Genomic DNA, 18475 nt, shown 5'->3' with positions numbered 1-18475 from the left:
TGAAAGTACCAAGGCTCTGAACAGAACAAACACTCTGATAACTTAGAATGAGATAGGGAATATTGATGCAGTAAGCTTAATGGTTATATGTGAGTCCATGAAATACAATCCTTTGTACACAAGCAACAACACTAATTACACGCATAACTAGGCACTACACTGTAAATGCTTACACACTATAAATAAGAAACAAGACTGTCTTAGAAGGTAGACATAATTTCAGATAAAGGCTTTGCCCAGTAGCTGTTATTGCAAGAAACAACACTAATTACATTGTTATGAAATGTACTATGATGATTAGTGTCTACATTAAGTATGTCGTACCATAAAGTTCTCTGCACATACAATTATGAAGCGGTATGTAGTATTAGTGTTGTTCTTGTTGTTGTTGTCTTCAGTCCTGAGACTGGTTTGATGCAGCTCTCCATGCTACTCAGTCTTGTGCAAGCTTCTTCATCTCCCAGTACCTACTGCAACCTACATCCTTCTGAATCTGTTTAGTGTATTCATCTCTTGGTCTCCCTCTACGATTTTTACCCTCCACGCTGCCCTCTAATACTAAATTGGTGATCCCTTGATGTCTCAGAATATGCCCTACCAACCGATCCCTTCTTCTAGTCAAGTTGTGCCACAAATTTCTCTTCTCTCCAATTATATTCAATACCTCCCCATTAGTTACGTGATCTACCCATCTAATCTTCAGCATTCTTCTGTAGCACCACATTTCGAAAGCCTCTATTCTCTTCTTGTCCAAACTATTTATTGTCCACGTTTCACTTCCACACATGGCTACACTCCATACACATACTTTCAGAAACGACTTCCTGACACTTAAATCTATACTTGATGTTAACAAATTTCTCTTCTTCAAAAACGCTGTCCTTACCATTGCCAGTCTACATTTTATATCCTCTCTAATTTGCTCCCAAAGTAGCAAAACTCATTTACTACTTTAATCCTCTCATTTCCTAATCTAATTCCCGTAGCATCACCCGATTTAATTCAACTTCATCCCATTATCCTCATTTTGCTTCTGTTGATGTACACCTTATATCCTCCTTTCAAGACCATGTCCACTCTGTTCAGCTGCTCTTCCAGGTCCTTTGCTGTCTCTGACAGAATTACAATGTCATCGGCGAACCTCAAAGTTTTTATTTCTTCTCCATGGATTTTAATACCTACTCCGAATTTTTCTTTTGTTTCCTTCACTGCTTGCTCAATATACAGATTGAATAACATCGGGGATAGGCTACAACCCTGCCTCACTCCCTTCCCAACCATTGCTTCCCTTTCATGCCCCCCGACTCTTATAACTGCCATTTGGTTTCTGTACAAACTGTAAATAGCCTTCCGCTCCCTGTATTTCACCCCTGCCACCTTCAGAATTTGAAAGAGAGTATTCCAGTCAACATTGTCAAAAGCTTTCTCTAAGTCTACAAATGCTAGAAACGTAAGTTTGCCTTTCCTTAATCTATTTTCTATGATAAGTCGTAGGGTCAGTATTGCCTCACGTGTTCCAACATTTCTACAGAATCCAAACTGATCTTCCCTGAGGTCGGCTTTACCAGTTTTTCCATTCGTCTGTAAAGAATTCGTGTTAGTATTAGTATATCAAGTTAATTTGACATATTAACCTTATTGATGGCATTTGACTGAAAGAGTAATAAATGTCCATCCTTGTCTGTGTAAATTACACATCTATATTTACAGGACTAGTAATTAGTATCAGTAGACTTGGTATCAAATAATGTTTCATACAACAAATGTAAATTAAATCTAGGGTTATTAGATTAGGAATTGTGGTCCAATTCCATTTACATTTCCAGTTCATTTTTATTCCATTTCAATTGCACACTATGTGTCAGAGTGTAATAAGAAATAAATTATATGGTAGGAAGCTACTTGGGATCCCAGTGACTTCAGTTAATGTCGTTGATGGACAAGGTGGTGGGAGATATGCTCTTGGAAGATGCGGCAAAATGCAAGTAAAGTAAGTAGTATTATGGCCATCAAACAGAGAGGGCTGTTTTTGGTTTTCTGATGTGAAAATGGATGTTCAGTTATTACCATCAGAGACTTGTACATTTTACAATCTGGAGTGTAGCCAAATGAGAGATGCTGAATAGAAACTATGACTGTGACTTTGGATGTCGGAGCAGTTATATGTGGACTTTAGTTTACATACGTGAGCATGGAATTAAAAAAAAAAATGGTTTTTAAACAGACTTAGTAATTTGAGCATGTTAGTAGTGTTGCCACAAGTTTCCCCAAGTGAAATTCCCTGATATTTTCCTGATTTTCAGACAAGTTTTAGCATTTTTCCCTGGTAAATATTGAGATCTCAAGGGTAAGTAAAGACATAAGTTGACAAAAAAAAATGTATGGACTTTTGTATTTCTACCCTGTGTGAGTTAAAATCTTAAGTACTAATATCAACATCTTTTGTAATGAACTGTTTTTAGATGGAAAAAGCAAGTCAAATGGTATATATGTTTCATTAAGACCACTGTTGTTATTTTATTTCAATAAAACGAAACACATTTGGTGACAAAAATATGCATTCCCTTGGAGTCGCAAGACAGATTTACAATACCTTCACTGATTTCAGAAATAACCTCAGAAAAATGTAGGTGTCTTGAAAGAAGCATATAAGGTGGGGAAGATTTGTGTATGCCAACACTGTAGGTGACTGCCATAAAATGTTGGTTCTACTATGTTCGTTATTGTCAGTTATTGCCCCCTGTGCTATGTCTATTATTTAACAGGTATTGTATGATTTTTTTAAGGAGATATATGAGTGCATAGTGTACAAACCAGCAACGACAGCCACAATATTTTTCTTCTTATTGTCCATACCTTCTAATATATAAACTACTTTCAAGGTGTCAAAATGTAGTAGAATAAATAAAATGTCTATAAAATACCACACTGTACAATGTACTTGCAGTGAGACAATCAAAATTCCTGAAATCCGGTGCCCATTGCCTCTGGCCTGCCAAGGAGCGGAGCATCGCAGTCCCAGGTCCATGGATTAACTACAAAAATTTGCTGCAATATGCCACACACAAACAGATACAGTCTTCGGATAGATCAGTGAGACTAGATTTAATAGACAGGGCTTGCACATTAGTGGGAAACGATGGGCTTTAGATTAGCAGAAATGGCCAGTAGTTTTGGCCCGTCATGGAAGTCCAGTCGTGTGGCCAGCTATTCATGTGTCACAAACACCATGTTCATGAAATGAGACTGGAGTGATCTATCCATGCAACAGGTAATTTGCGAGAATACTATGAGAATCAGTACTAATGAGGATAGGTAGCAAATCATCATAAAGGTGATCGCTGAGCCGCAGACATGCATGTAGAAAAGACAACCACATTCTCATACGTAAATTTTGGCCATAGCCTTTGTCAGAAAACGAGAGCACTTATACAAACACACAATCTCTCAGAGACATCTCATGCACACTTGACCGCCATCTCTGGCCGCTGCAGCAACAATCTCTGAGGACCATGTCCAAACAAACTATTACTCATGCCTCCCTGCATCTCATCGGCAGCTGCTAGGTTAGAATCAGTAAGAATGAGGGAGTAGGGAAGCAGCGTCCAGCCAACAATGATGCATTACATTTCATAAACAAACAGTTTCATCCATTGTGACAAAAACAAGCTTTTTCCAGTCCCCCCCCCTGATATTTCCCCCGACACGTTTGATATTCCCCGATTTTGTGGCAACCCTGGTTAAGTGGTGGCTACCATCATTCATGTGCTACTAGTTAAGTTGAAAATGGAACATTCATATTAGATGAACACATTGTTTATTTTATTAATGACTCCATTCAGTAGGAAGCAAAATCTTGCTGAATAAACTAGGTACATAACATAAATCTGGAGTGTAGTGTACAATATTACTGTGACTTTCCTGATCTCACATGTTTAATATTCTTTTATCGTATTATGTGTCTGTCCTCACCTATTTGACCACAGGATCACCATAGTAGTGGATTGGCTAGTCACTACCATATCAGGGCATAAAGCAGACAATCTGCAACTTGACCCTGATACATATATGAGACGCTTTAATGAACAGAGTTGCACATTAGCCCAAGAAGTTATGTTGCAAAGCATTTGCTCTCTACGGCAGGTAAAATTTTGCTAGAATTACCATCAGACTCTTTCTGGGACTGAACTTCATAAATATTAGTGCAGATATTGCCCCTCCACAGGCGCTGTGATATGATCTTCTGTGTTTGACAACTGCAGAAGTGCAGGGAACAACATAAGCATTTACAAGAAGTGTTATATGACCTAGAAAAGGCCTAAGCTATGTGGAATGTCTTAAAATATTTAGGCTGCCCTGAACCAAGCTGATCATTATCTAACAGATTCTCAATTTTTTTTTCCATTCTTTTGTGTATTATTCTTGACAGTAACTAGGACGCACAAGCTTTTAAGCCAACTGTGCAACAATTCTCATTAACAATGGTGGTGACTGACATTTGACATTACATTGCACCCATTAACTGTAAAATAAGAATACCAGTGGTGTCATTAGAATAGGAATAGTCATGGCACGTACCACCACTAATGTCGTTCAAAGTAGTTAAGAGTAATAGCACCACATTCACTATGCTCCCGTACCATTCTATTAGTATAATCGATTCACTACGATTACAATATAATGCTGCTGAAGCTTTGCTAACAAAAGCAAAAAGGGCAAAGTGCCTTATGCATGAGATTTTCTATTTGAAGTACACTTCAGACAGAGAGAATCCAACATAACAACAAGAGATTAACCAAATTCAGTGTTCAATGTTGTAAACACAGTGGGAGCTCTTCACATTTCCAATCAACAGTCTGTTTTTATCCATGTATTCCTACCGCTTGCAGGTTCTTTTTTAAGGACTTAAAACCTTCATAATTGTCTGGATGATATTTTTCCAAAAGTCTGATGATACATCACCGGTCTCATACATTCTACACACCAACATGAATAGTCATCTTGTTGCCCCTTGCCCCAATAATTTTATAAATTATGGTGGAATGTTATCTATCTCTTCTGCCTTATTTCTACCATTACCCCATTGCAAATCAGTCATGAAAGTTTTATTTGCAATTTCCCAGAAATTAACATGTGACAGTTTGCATACGTTTCCTCGTCAGAAATGTTGCAAACATTGGGGGAGCTCTTCACTTCCAAACAACAGTCTTTTTTCATTCATGTATTCTTGCCGCTTGCTGATTCTTTTTTAAGGAATTGCTGACAAAGTTTTTCAGCTGAATGACTGTTATGTTATCTTACTAATTACAGACAGGGGAACATGCAGGAAAGAAGAGTTACCTCCTACAACAGTGAAGACCTTTGAGTATGTCTGCATTCAGCAGTGACTGCCAGCTGCCACAACACTTTACAAAATTCATGAGGCAGGCACCAGAACAGATATTTGTGAAGTACAGTCCTAGCAAGTCTGTCAATTAAGTTCACTTGATGCTTACTTGTAATTTTGATGAAATATTCTGAACAATTCTTGTGTAGTAAGTGACAGTGACTCGGAAAAATTCAATTTTTCGTCTACAAAGAGGTTATTTTACAAGTAAATTCAATGTCTTTAATCTTTTACTATGTGAAAAATTTCTCTCTTTCTTCCATAGCCACTAATACAGTAAAGAGAGAATGTTCGCGGTATACACTGAAGCACCAAAGAAACTAGTATAGCCTTGTGTATTCAAATACAGAGATATGTAAACAGGCAGAATACGGTGCTGCAGTTGACAACGCCTATATGAGACAAAAAGTGTTTGGTGTAGTTGTTAGATCAGTTACTGCTGCTACAATGGCAGGTTATCAAGATTTAAGTGAGTATGAACATGGTGTTATAGTCGGCACACGAGCGATGGGACACAAATGTCTGAGGTACTGATGAAGTGGAGATTTTTCCGCATGACCATTTCACGAATGTACTGTGAATATCAGGAATCCTACATCGCTGCGGCTGGAAAAAGATCCTAAAAGAATGGGACCAATGACTATAGAAGGGAATCGTTCAGCATGACAGAAGTGGAACTCTTTCACAAATTGTTCCATATTTCAATGCTGGGCCATCAACAAGTGTCAGTGTGCAAACCATTCAAAGAAACATCATCAATATATGCTTTTGGAGCTGAAGGCAAACTTGTTTACCCTTGATGACTGCATGACACAAAGCTTTACACCTCACCTGGGCCCGTCAACACTGACATTGGACTACTGATGACCTGAAACATGTTGCCTGGTCGGATGTGTCTCATTTCAGTGTACTGAGTGAATGGGTATGGAGACAACCTCATGAATCCAAGGACCCTGCACATCAGCAGGGGACTGTTCAAGCTATTGGAAGCTCTGTAATGGTGTACAGCATGTGCAGTTGGAGTGATATGGGTCCCCTGATATGTTGGTTACAGACAGGCATAATTAAAATACACTTACACAAAACTTTTGGCCACAGTCTTCATCAGTAAAAGAACAAAACACACACACACACACACACACACACACACACAGAGAGAGAGAGAGAGAGAGAGAGAGAATACAACTATCACGTGGAATGCAAACAGCAAACTGGATGGGGTGAGTATGGGGAAGGGATAGTAACGTACAGGTGGGGAAAGAGACGAACACTGTCAGGTGCAGGGACTAGAATGCCAAAAGGTACAGCGTCAGGTGATTGAGGGGCAGGGAGTTGGGGAAAAAATGAGCAAAAAGGGGAGGAGCAGGGAAAGATGGGCATATGTGTTGGCAGAAGGCTGCAAATAAACAGGGTGGGAGATGAGAATGAAGAGGAGATGGTAGTACAGAGGGGGTAGAGACAGTATGTTACCATAGGTTCAGTATGTTACCACAGGTTGAGGTCAGAATAATTCTGGGAGTGGAGAATGTGTTGTAAAGATAACTTCCATCTGCACAGTTCAGAAAAGATGGTGGTGGAGGGAAGGATCCAGATGGCTCAGGCAGTGAAGCAGCCATCGAAAACAAGTGTGTTGTGTTCAGCTGCATGTTGTGCCACAAGGTGTTCTGCTTTGCTCTTGGCCACAGTTTGGTGGTGACCATTCATTCCGGTGGACAGCTGGTTGGTAGTCATACCAATATAAAAAGCTGTGCAATGACTGCAGCAGAGCTGGTAAATCACATGGCTCCTTTCACAGGTGGCCTGGCCCCTGATGGGTTAGGAGAAACCTGTTACAGGACTGGAATAGGAAGAGCTGGGTGGGTGGACTGGGCAGATCTTGCAGATCCTTGTGGCATCCCTATCATGGGATAGGGAGTGGCAGAGGGCTGAACTAGGATGCTGTGGAGGTTGGGTGGGCAATGTAACATCACTTTAGGAGGGGTGGGAAGTATCTCAGGTAGGATGTCCCTCATTTCAGGACATGATGATAGGTAATCAAAGCCCTGGCAAAGGATGTGGTTCAGGTGTTCCTGTCTGCGGTGATACTGGGTGATGGAGAGGACACTCTTTTGTGGCTTGTTCTTGGGGGGTGGTGGGAGGATTTGGGTTGTGAGGGGAAATGGGATGAGAGATCTGTTTGAGAACTAAGTCTGGGGGATACTGAGCAAGGGAGTTTGTGTCACTGCAGATATGCCATCCCCAGGTGGCCGGGCTGTATGGGATGGATTTTTTGGTGTGAAAGGGATGAGAGCTGTCAAAACGCAGGCACTGTTGGTGGTTGGAAATTTGCCATAATGTCTTATGGGACAAAACTGCTGAGGTCATCGGTCCCTATGCTTACGCACTACTTAATCTAACTTACACTAAGGAACACACACACACACATGCCCAAGGGAGGACTCGAATCTCCAACGGGGGAAGCTGAGGGGTCCACCACATGGTGCCTAAGACTGTGCGGCTATCCTGCGTGGCACTGGTGGTGGTTGATGGATTTAAAGTGGACAGAGGTGCAGATGGAGTCATCAGAGAGGAGGAGTTCAGCATCTAGGAAGGTGGCATGCTGGGCTGAGGAGGACCACATGAAGTGGATGGTAGAGAAGGTGTTGAGGTTGTGAAGGAACGAAGATAGAGTGTATTGGCCCTGCGTCCAGATCATGAAGATATCATCAGTGAACCTTAATCAGACAAAGAGTTCCATGTTTTGGGAGGATAGGAGGATCCCCTCTAGTTGGCTCATAAAAAGGTTGGCATAGGTTGGTGCCATGCTGGTGCCCATGACTGTGCTATAGATTTTATACACCTTCCCTTCCAATGAGAAGTAGTTGTGGGTTAGAAATTAGTAAGATGCACGAAGAATGAGGGAGTGGGTCTGGAATCTGAAGGGTAGTGTTCAGTAGTGGTAAGACCATTGGCATGACGGATTCCGGTGTATAGGGAGGTGGCTTCAACAGCAATGAGTAGGGATCCAGGAGGTAATGGGGTGGGTATGGTTGAGAGTCAGTGAAGGAAGTGGTTGCTGTCTTTGACATGTGAGGCTAGATTACAGACAATTGGTTGGAAGTATTTATCAATGAGGGCAAAAATTGTTGTGGGGGCACAATAACCAGCCACAATGGGGCTTCCAGGATTGTGGGGTTTGTGGATTTTGGTGAGCATGTAGAAGGTGGGTGTGCGGGATGTCATAGGGGTGAGGACGGGAATTGATTCAGGGGAGATGTTCTGGAAAGGGCCTACAGCTTTAAGCAGGGATTGGAGGTTGTGCTGGATATCTGGGATGGGATCACTCTGGCAGAGTTTATAGCTGGTGGAGTCAAATAACTGGCAGATGTCTTCTGCCATGTAGTCACTGCGTTTCATAAAAATGGTGGTGGAACCTTTGTCTGCAGGTAGGATGATTAGGGCAGGTTTTGTTTTGAGGTTGTGTATAGCTGTTCTTTTTTCTACTGAAAGATTGTTGTTCTGAGGAAGGGACCTGAGAAGGATGGTCAGGCTAAGTAGGAGGTAAGGAATTCCTGGAAGGTGGCCAGCATGTGGTTAGGTGGGAGGATCATGGTTCAATGATGATATGAACTGGGAGAGGCAGGGTTCAGCGCTGGAACTATGGCGGTTTTGGTTGGAGGGATTGACAGCAAAGAAGTGCTTCCACTGCAGGGATCTGGAGGAGGAGAGTAGGGCTTTGACAAGTCAAGGATGGTTAAGCTTGGGTGCAGGGCTAAAAGAGAAGCCTTTGGATAGTTCACCCACTATTTTACCCCCTTAGTAGTAGAATTTCGAAAAATGCTGAAACACACATTTTTTAGTTTTCTGACAGAGAAACCAAATACTAGTTTTCATAGTAATAGCTTCCGAATTCCCTTAATAGTGACATATTTTCAAAAAGCCTTTCATCCCCTACTTCACCCCCATAGGAGAGGAAGTTTGGGAAATCTCTTCTTAATTGATGCCTTTCTGGTAACATCCCCCAGGTTGTAGCTAAACCATGTCTCTGCAATATCCTTCCTTCCAGGAGTGCTAGTCTTCAAGGTTTGCAGAAGAACTTCTGTGAAGTTAGGAAGGTAGAAGATAAGGTACTGGCGGAAGTAAAGCTGTGCGCATGAGTTGTGAATCATGCTTGTGTAGCTCAGTTGGTAAAGCATAGCTCAGTTGGTAGAGCACTTGCCTGCAAAAGGCAAGGGTCCTGAGTTTGAGTCTCAATCCAGCACATAGTTTTAATCTGCCAGGAAGTTTCATATCAACACACACTCCGCTGCAGAGTGAAAATTTCTTTCTAGACTGTAGAATATGTTTGGCAATACAGTGACCATCAAGTTACTTCTTAGATGGCACAGAAATGTTCCACCAAATTCACCTGATATTTTCTTGTAATTTCCACTGAATAATCTGAGTGATTTTCACTTATGGTGTGACATCAGGTTATAAATTTATGGTTTGAGTCCGTGGAAGTTGTTTCTCACAGACACTGGAACTTATCTCACTTTTTACATCATGATTTTTCTGTCACTGTAGTAGTATGGGAGAGATGAAAGTCACGGCACTTTGCTAGCTTTGGGATAATAAAAATCATGCTATAAAGTAAACACGTGTTTGGTCTCGGTTGCAGTCTTGATGGTAGCCATTTTTTTTACCTACTCTGTGACAGAGCATCTGCCAGATTGAAAATCTGTAAGGAAATCTTATGAAAACTTCTGCATCATAAGTCCTCTCATCATTTCCAGTACCCACATTGCAAGGGTGTTTTTCCATTACTTTATTGGACACAAGAGTAAGCATAAAGGAGAAATTAATCATCACTAATAGCAAACAACAAAAAATCCATGATGCAATAATGGCTATATTATAAAAAGGATAGATTGCTACTCACCATATAACAGAGATGTTGAGTCGCAGACAGGCACAACAAAAAGCCAGAGATGGTGGTCATGTGTGAGGGCTGCATTTGCATTAATGTGTGTGTATGCTGTCTATTTCAGAAAAAGGCCCTTCTGGTCAAAAGCTTGTGTGTTTAGTAGTCTTTTTGTTGTGCCTGTCTGCAACTAAACATCTCCGCAATACCATGAGTGGCACTCAATTCTTTTCATAATATTGTCACCACTAGTATATTCTCTAACATTAAATAAAACTGTCAGACAATGCTCAGGTAGTTTATTGCCCGTAGGAACCACTTGTTTGGAATTAAAGATGTTGTCAAGCTTGTTTTAAAGGGCATTTACATCTGGAAAGGAATTTTCATCACGGTTGTTTGATAAGGAATAGCAAACATAAGGACTTGAGGGTGCAAGGTCAGGTGAATAAAAGAATGATGGGTGACTTCCCAAACAAACTCCTGGAGAATTTTGGTTTTGAAAATCAGCAGTGTGTGTCATCTTGCAGCAGTAACAACTGATGAAGTTTTATTTATCCTTTTTCTTACACTGCAACCAAAAGGGGTTTCAGTTGTTGGAAAAATGCTAGCTGCAGTGGAAACACTACTGCAGTGGAGTTTGTAAGGTACAACCACCTTTTCGTGATCCATGAGATCAAAATAAAATTATCTGTTCACACTGCCATTTACTTCAGGAGATGTCTCAGTCACTGACTCTTTCTTAAGAAGTCAATATAAAGGCATCTTAACTCATCAATGGTAACAATACTGCAAAGGACTGATCACTGAGCAAACTGATGATACTGAAGCAAAAATGTATTAATAGTCACCCCTCTGAGTCCTGTTGCTTTGAATTAGAACATGCAGTACTCCTACACCCAAACTTTGCACCCAGCCTACTGAATGCAAGTGTTTCAATTCATCACTTAACACCAATTATCGAGAGTTCCTGAATGAGGAAAATCATTCACGTCAGTACAACTTCGCTGAAACAAGAAAATCCTTTTCTGATGTGATTTGTCTGACAGTACTCACCCCACACAGGATACAAATGTTTCGAGCTGCTTCCACTGCCTGGACCCCTTCATTAAATTCAAACCAAATATGATGTTGCGAGTGTTAGACCTTTTTCCACTTGCAGCTCTATTTCGTAAAATTAAACAACTTTCATAAGATTCAAGTATGCAAAATCCAATAATAGATCTTAAAATAAAAAACTGACTACTGGCAAAGCTATGTGTGTTGTGTTGCACATGGTCTTCACTTGTTTTTTTGAAGTTATTTCATTTGGAAAATCAAACTAAAATAAGAAAGAATTTTATGCTTACCAATGTGAGAACAGAAATTTGCCCAAGATGCACTGTGCTGCATTTGCCTGTTTGGGCAGTGGCTGGTGCCACTGCAGTATAAGGAAAACTTTTTGAGCATAAACCGTTCTGATCTTGACGCAGCCACAAGCTGTTTCGTGAAATGTTTTACTATTATTAGTGTACTAGAAAGTGAAGCAAATTACCTTTAAGAATCCACCAGACTGATATCTTTAGGTGACAGCTGAAACATTGTTTCAAAAATAAAGGAAGGCATGGACATGAACTTGCAACTTTGTGACTACATTGCGCAATGTTTACCGCTAGACCATTAGCAGATTCATCACTCTAAAATCTCTATTAATACAACAATTCATCCAGACACTTCCACATCTTACATTGTTGCCAGATCATGCAGATGGCTGGACTCAGAATTTTGAGGGGCGTCCTGTTTTATTGGTACTTTAAGTAGACAATTCACACTTTGTCTCTGAGGTGGCTGGCCAGCGGCCAAGTATTATGTCTGAGACTGTAACGGTGCACAGGAAAAATGTTTCTCATCAGTTTGCTATTCACTCAGATTCACTCTCAAATTTATATTTCTTTGGCTATTGCAACACAGGATACAACAGCTACTTCATTGTATGGTGAATGACGAATGCTATGATAATGATTGAAGCAGAAGAAATGAATTGAAATTTGTGCTGTGGCCGGGACTCGAAACCCGGTCTTCTTGTGATTGCTAGGCACAAATGCTAACCATTATACCACCACAGCACTATGGTTAACATTGCTGCAAGAACTAACCAAGCTGCGTGCCCTCCCCAACACAAACTTCAAATCATACCTTCTGCTTATTTTCCCTTACATTGTCACTATTGCCAGGGCTCTCCAGCATTGGAATAGCACCCCCGCACTAGACGTAATGGGAAAGTCCTATACCATAGGTGATCTCATAGATCTTATAATTACATTTTTCCCTGATACATTCAGGTCTCTTCTTTATATACAATAATGATTGAAGCAGAAGAAATGGTAAGGGACTTTCCCATTACGTACAGCACTGGGGTGTTATTCCAATGCCAGAGAGCCCTGGCAAATAGTGACAATATAAGGGAAAATAAACAGAAAATATGATTTGAAGTTTGTGTTGGGGAGGGCACGCAGCTTGGTTAGTTCATGCAGCAATGTTAACCATAGTGCTGTGGTGGTATAATGGTTAGCATTTCTGCCTAGCAGGCAAGAAGACCCAGGTTCGAGTCCTGGCCACAGCACAAATCTAATTCATTTCTTCTGCTTCACTCATTATCGTAGATAAAGAAGAGACTTGAATATCTCAGGGAAAAATGTAATTGTAAGATCTATAAAATGACAAATGCATTTGAAGCCCATATCACCACGGAATATGCAAAAAAACGAAGCTCATAGGTAATATTTCCAAAAGTTATGAGATAGTGAAAGTGCTGCAAACTTGCAGACTGATTGACTGGGATCAAAGCACCATGGCACATAGGATACCAACTGAAGTGGTTGATCAGAATCTTCAAGGTTTACTTGCACATGAAAACCCATTTAGTGGAACTCTCATTTTGTTAGCAGATCACTTATGACAGACTTTACTAGTCACATCAAAATCAACACCAGCTGATGAACTTAACACTTGCCTCAAAGCATCCTATCTTTGGAGACATGTGCAGAAACTCATATTAAAGACCAATATGTGCATATCTTTGCAGTACAATGTGGACACCCATAATGGAAAAGTACCAGCTGATGCCGACAAAAAATATATTTCATCCCAAATTGAGCTTTTGTGTCATTGTTCTATCAATCGAACAATTAATTCAGAAAGTTTTCCTACAAACTGTCACAAATTACAAAAATCACCAATGGCTTTGTGAAAGTGTTATTTTGGCAGCAAAGAACATCAACATTAATACAATCGGCTATGCAATATACGAACAAGTTTGTCAACCACAAATTGATTGACAGCGTCATGAATTCAGATGAGATTTTAAATTGTCCGAATGAGTCTTCAAATTTGTTCACTATTTCTAGTGTGCCAATGCATAGATTGTCACTCAGTACTGGCACTGTAATAATTCTTTTGTGCAACATTAAGTCATCAGGACTGTGCAATGGAATCAGACTCATTGTCAAAAGATTGATGCCAAGCGTCACTGAAGTGAAAATTCTGAATGTCATGTCAAAAGGAGATGATGTGCTGATTCCACCTATTCCCATTATTCCCTCTGATATGCCATCTGATTTGAAACTTACAATAATAGAGGAAAAAGTGAAATCAGCTTGTTTCATCTCAATATTATTGGGGTCAAAAATAATATAAATGAGTTGTTTATTTGTTTGTAAGATCTTAGTAGCTGGAAAGAAATTGATAACCTGTGTCTGTCTTAACACCATACAACCACAGCAGTAGAAAATCTTAATGTAAGTGTTTGTACTAAAAAATGTAGAAATAAGTAAATGCTGTATAGATTAGGATACAGAAGTGTGGCTATAATCGACACAGTGAAATGTAAACTCTGAAAAAATTATAGATGCACTTTTGAATAATCTGTCTTTTGTTTTTAGTTCGTGTTCCTTTGCAATGAACATTGAAGAAAATATATGTGTGTGCTAGTAGTTTCCTTCGTGTGATGTTAAACAAATAATTATTTTTACTAGATCCCAGAACCAGTGACCCCTATGTTATCTTTACCACACAGGAATCTCTCCAATCATTACTCCAATTTTACTGCGGCAATTTAAGAACATTTTTTCAGAACATCTTTACCAATGAATGACACTGGTATGGAGATACCGTGTTAGGCAGTGAGAGTAACACCTTTCTGGAGGGGGGCGGGGGGGGGGGGGGGGGAGAGTAAATATACAGTTTTTGCAAGTGGAGCCCCAATTTATTACCACTACTACTAGCGATGAAGTGACAAAGTATCATTATGTATTTGGATCATTTGATAGTGAAGTTGCAGAGCTGATTTCAGATTTCCTGTCCAAACCTTTATCAGCTTCCTCATATACAGACTCAAGATCACACATTAACACAGAATTTGAAGACTCAGAGTCACGCAAAGTTAAATTATTATTACTAACTGATGTAGAACTAGGAGCCAAAAAGCCAGCTACTCTGCTCTGAGAGTTGCGTGGCATTGCTGGAATGCAAGTAACCAATGACTTTTAGAAGTTACATTTCTTCAAGGACTATCCTCAAATACACATTCTATACTAGCAGCTAGTCAAATGGTAAGTCTTAAGTGCAATGGCTTCTGTGGTTGCAAAACAGTACTAATTATGACACCCAGTAATTTTGTGTATAGTGCTGAAATTGCTTAGTTTCCATCTCACGGTAATAGATTTAACCTACCTGGAAAGGCAGATTTCCGCTAACACTCACTACAAAAGTACTCATTTGGCACGGACAGAATGGAGATGGCTGAATCTCTCACCACCCACTTGTTCATAACAGATTGCAACACACATCTTCAATTTTTGGTCAAATCCAGAGCAGATGTTTCTGTGAAAAATTCAGAAACAGTAACTCTGTGCTGCAAGTGCTTCCATCATATATGCATATGGTGAACAACCACTGACCCTCAAAATAGGATTTGAAGCTGATTTCCATGGCCTCTCTTCTGGTACATGTTTTTGTCAGGCAATTACTGTTGCCAGTTTCTTCAGCCATTGTGGCCTGCTGCTTGACGTTAAAAAAGTAACTTGACAGAGCACAGGCTCTTAGATTTATCTACTAACAGTTTAGGGTTTCTGACCTGACCCAAAGTACAAATATCAAGACTTGCTAAAGAGACATCCTAAATGTACCAACAGAGAAACCTAATTAATGTGCAACACACAATCACAACAGACATCCACGGCATGCACGAGCCAGATGCTTGTCACCGGAAAAATCAGTGCAAGCACAACTTGAATTTCAGGAAATGATCAACCTTGACATAATTTGTGCTTCTAAATGCTGCTGGTCTAGCCCTCTCCATTTGTTACAGAGAAAGATGGAAGTTGGCATCCATGACGAGATAACAGAGCTCTAAATGCTGCCAAAGTGCCAAACCGCTATCCAATACCTCATTTACAAGATTTCAACCACCAATTCTCCAGCAGGAAGATGTAAGACTGATCTTATCTGAGCTTATCACCACATTCCTGTTGTGCCAGAAGATGTTCCTAAAAAAGCTGTTATCACACCATTTGGACTTTTTGCAGATGCAGTGCGAACATACCAGCAATTTATTTGTAGCATTTTGAATGATTTGAATTTTGTGTGTTCCTATTTAGATTATATTCTCATTGCTTCAGAATCATGTGAAGAACATATAATGTATCTGCAACAGCTCCTTGAACAGATGGATAAATATCACCTTCATTAATGTGGGAAAATGCATTTTTGGAGAGAAAGAAGTATCATTCTTGGGTTATCACGTGTCACATAAAGGGATTTAACCATCAAAAGAAAAACTGACAATAATTCAGGAGTTCCTTCATCCTGAAACAGCAGCATAACTAAGTCGATTTTTAGGATTGGTGGATTTCTATTATACAATGCAGAAATCCAACAACCCTTATTCAATTTGAGCAAGAAAACAAAGATGAAGGATAATCACACTGTTATATGGACTGATGAAACAGAAAAATCATACGATAAGTTAAAATAACTAGCTAATGCAACTCATCCCTCAACAGATCTTCCCTTAACACCACTAAAATTTACCGTAGTGGGGCGACAAAAATTTTTTGCACATTTCAAATTTCTTTTACTTGTAACATTTGTTTTAATGTTTTGACATGTTTTATTCATTGAGTTTGTAAAAATTCACTTAAACAACAACAAAATATTAAGATTAAATGTGGTTACTACAGGTAACCACCACCCCATTACAGTATACAAATTCGATATTTGGTGGTTGAACTTTGAAATAACTAATTTTTAATTTTTGCGGTATCTCTTGAAACAGTTCTTGCCTGCTCTCAGACACAAAGGTACTTTGCACACTGAACACATCCACACTGTACACACTGGATTTTTCTTTGAACTGCAAACTGCACATCTTCTAGATGATGAGTGAAATGCTTGATGTTTACTGCTTTCGTGGCAAATACTTTGGTCTATGAATGGTTTGTGCGATTTGATCTGGGTTGCTATACTACTTTGGGATACAGAAGCAAAATTAGCTGCCACTGAAACTATTGTTGGAACCAATAAGTTTTTGTACACCTCTCGATGGAAGTCTTTATTGGAGAACTGCTCCATTTCGATTTCTTTGTGCATAATGCACGCGTTTGTTACACTGCAGTCTAAAAAGTGGAAAAACAATCTCATCCACCATTTCTTGCTTTTTCTGTCTGACTTTATTCGATCAAAATTATCCACGTAGTTCATACTGGAATTGTAGTCTTTCAATACAATTGGACAAGTGATATTGGTTATTGTTCCATCTTTCATTTTTCGAGTTACTGTGGACACATCTGATGGTGAATGACATGTTGAAATCAAATTGACTGCCCTGTTCAAATGGCTCTGAGCACTATGGGACTTAACTGCTGTGGTCATCAGTCCCCTAGAACTTAGAACTACTTAAACCTACCGGTAACTAACCTAAGGACACCACACACATCCAAGCCTGAGGCAGGATTCAAACCTGTGATCGTAGCGGTCGCGGTTCCAGACTGTAGTGCCTAGAACCGCTCGGCCACTCTGGCCGGCCAACTGCCCTGTTATCTTTCCATCTATAGATTACAATGCCATCATTGCTTATTTTGTAATCGAATTCCCCTCTTTCCAGTTCCTTTTCCTCCTTGAGTTTTGACATGTTTTTCCTTCTGGGATTTATTGTTCCACAAGCGTACATACCATTGGATTTTAGGTCCTTGAACAGATCATATGATGTAAAATAATTGTCCATGAAAATAATATGATTCTTTCCATGAAGACCACTGGTTAAATTTAGAACCACTTTCGATCCTAGCCCTGCTACTGGAAAATGTGAAGCTTTTCCTGTATATACATCAAATTGAAGGTTGTATGATGACTGATCACATAACATCCACACTTTGTACTCTCTTCCTATAGGTTTGTCCCTCATATATTGTTTGAGAGATGATCTGCCTTTGAATTTAACCATTGCTTCATCAATAGCAAGATTCTGATGTGGTTTACAGCAATCCTGGAATTTCCTGTTCAAATGGTCTAGAAATGGACGTAGTTCTGCTTCTGTCGGGAGCGACCGAATTATCATTGAGGTGCAATTTACTCAGTAGCCAACGAAACCGTTTTACTGGCAACAGTTTTGATATGTAACTTTCACCAAGATCTGGATCAGTGCTCCAGTAATCTCTGTAGCTAGGCTTTTTAGTGATACCCATATAAAGATTTATTCCAATAAAAGTCTTAATTTCAACTTCGCTGGTGGCCACGAATGTTTTGCCTTTCTGTGTAGCATACAAATTAGTTTGAAACACTATGTGTTTTATTAGTGTTTCATCGAAAAATTCACAAACAAGTCAATGGGCTTTAGGTTCACTTTGTTCTTTATTTCTGTGATCACACCACCTTCTCCAATAAATAATGGCACTTGGTCAACACTCGTTTCTTGGCTCCAGTTTACCGTGACTGTTGATGGAACAGTAGATGGGAAAATATTATTTTCACTGACGTCATCAATTTCACTGTCATCCCGAGAATCACTACTGCTCGACACACGCCTGCACACAAGACTAGAACTTGCACAGCTTGTCGTGAATGTGGGGTCATTTCCATCACTGTCAACACTGCTGTCACTAGAAGGTATTTCTTCAAATAAAATTCAGTAACATTCGTCCTCAGTTATTCCTTTTTGGCCAGACATATTTGAT

General features: G+C 39.8%; 1 protein-coding gene and 1 non-coding gene across 2 annotated transcripts in view; one reads left to right on the top strand and one right to left on the bottom strand.

The window, feature by feature from the left end:
- Positions 1-18475, bottom strand: part of LOC126473511 (translocation protein SEC62) — a 136819-nt gene that overhangs the window by 10876 nt on the left and 107468 nt on the right. The gene's annotated exons all lie outside the window — the stretch shown is intronic.
- Trnaa-agc (transfer RNA alanine (anticodon AGC)) lies at positions 12795-12867 on the top strand. The gene has a single exon. It is a non-coding gene; the product is annotated as a tRNA-Ala (tRNA).

Source organism: Schistocerca serialis, chromosome 4 (genome assembly GCF_023864345.2).
Source record: "Schistocerca serialis cubense isolate TAMUIC-IGC-003099 chromosome 4, iqSchSeri2.2, whole genome shotgun sequence".
Taxonomy (NCBI): Eukaryota; Metazoa; Arthropoda; class Insecta; order Orthoptera; family Acrididae; genus Schistocerca; species Schistocerca serialis.
This window is presented reverse-complemented; position numbering and strand designations above follow the sequence as displayed.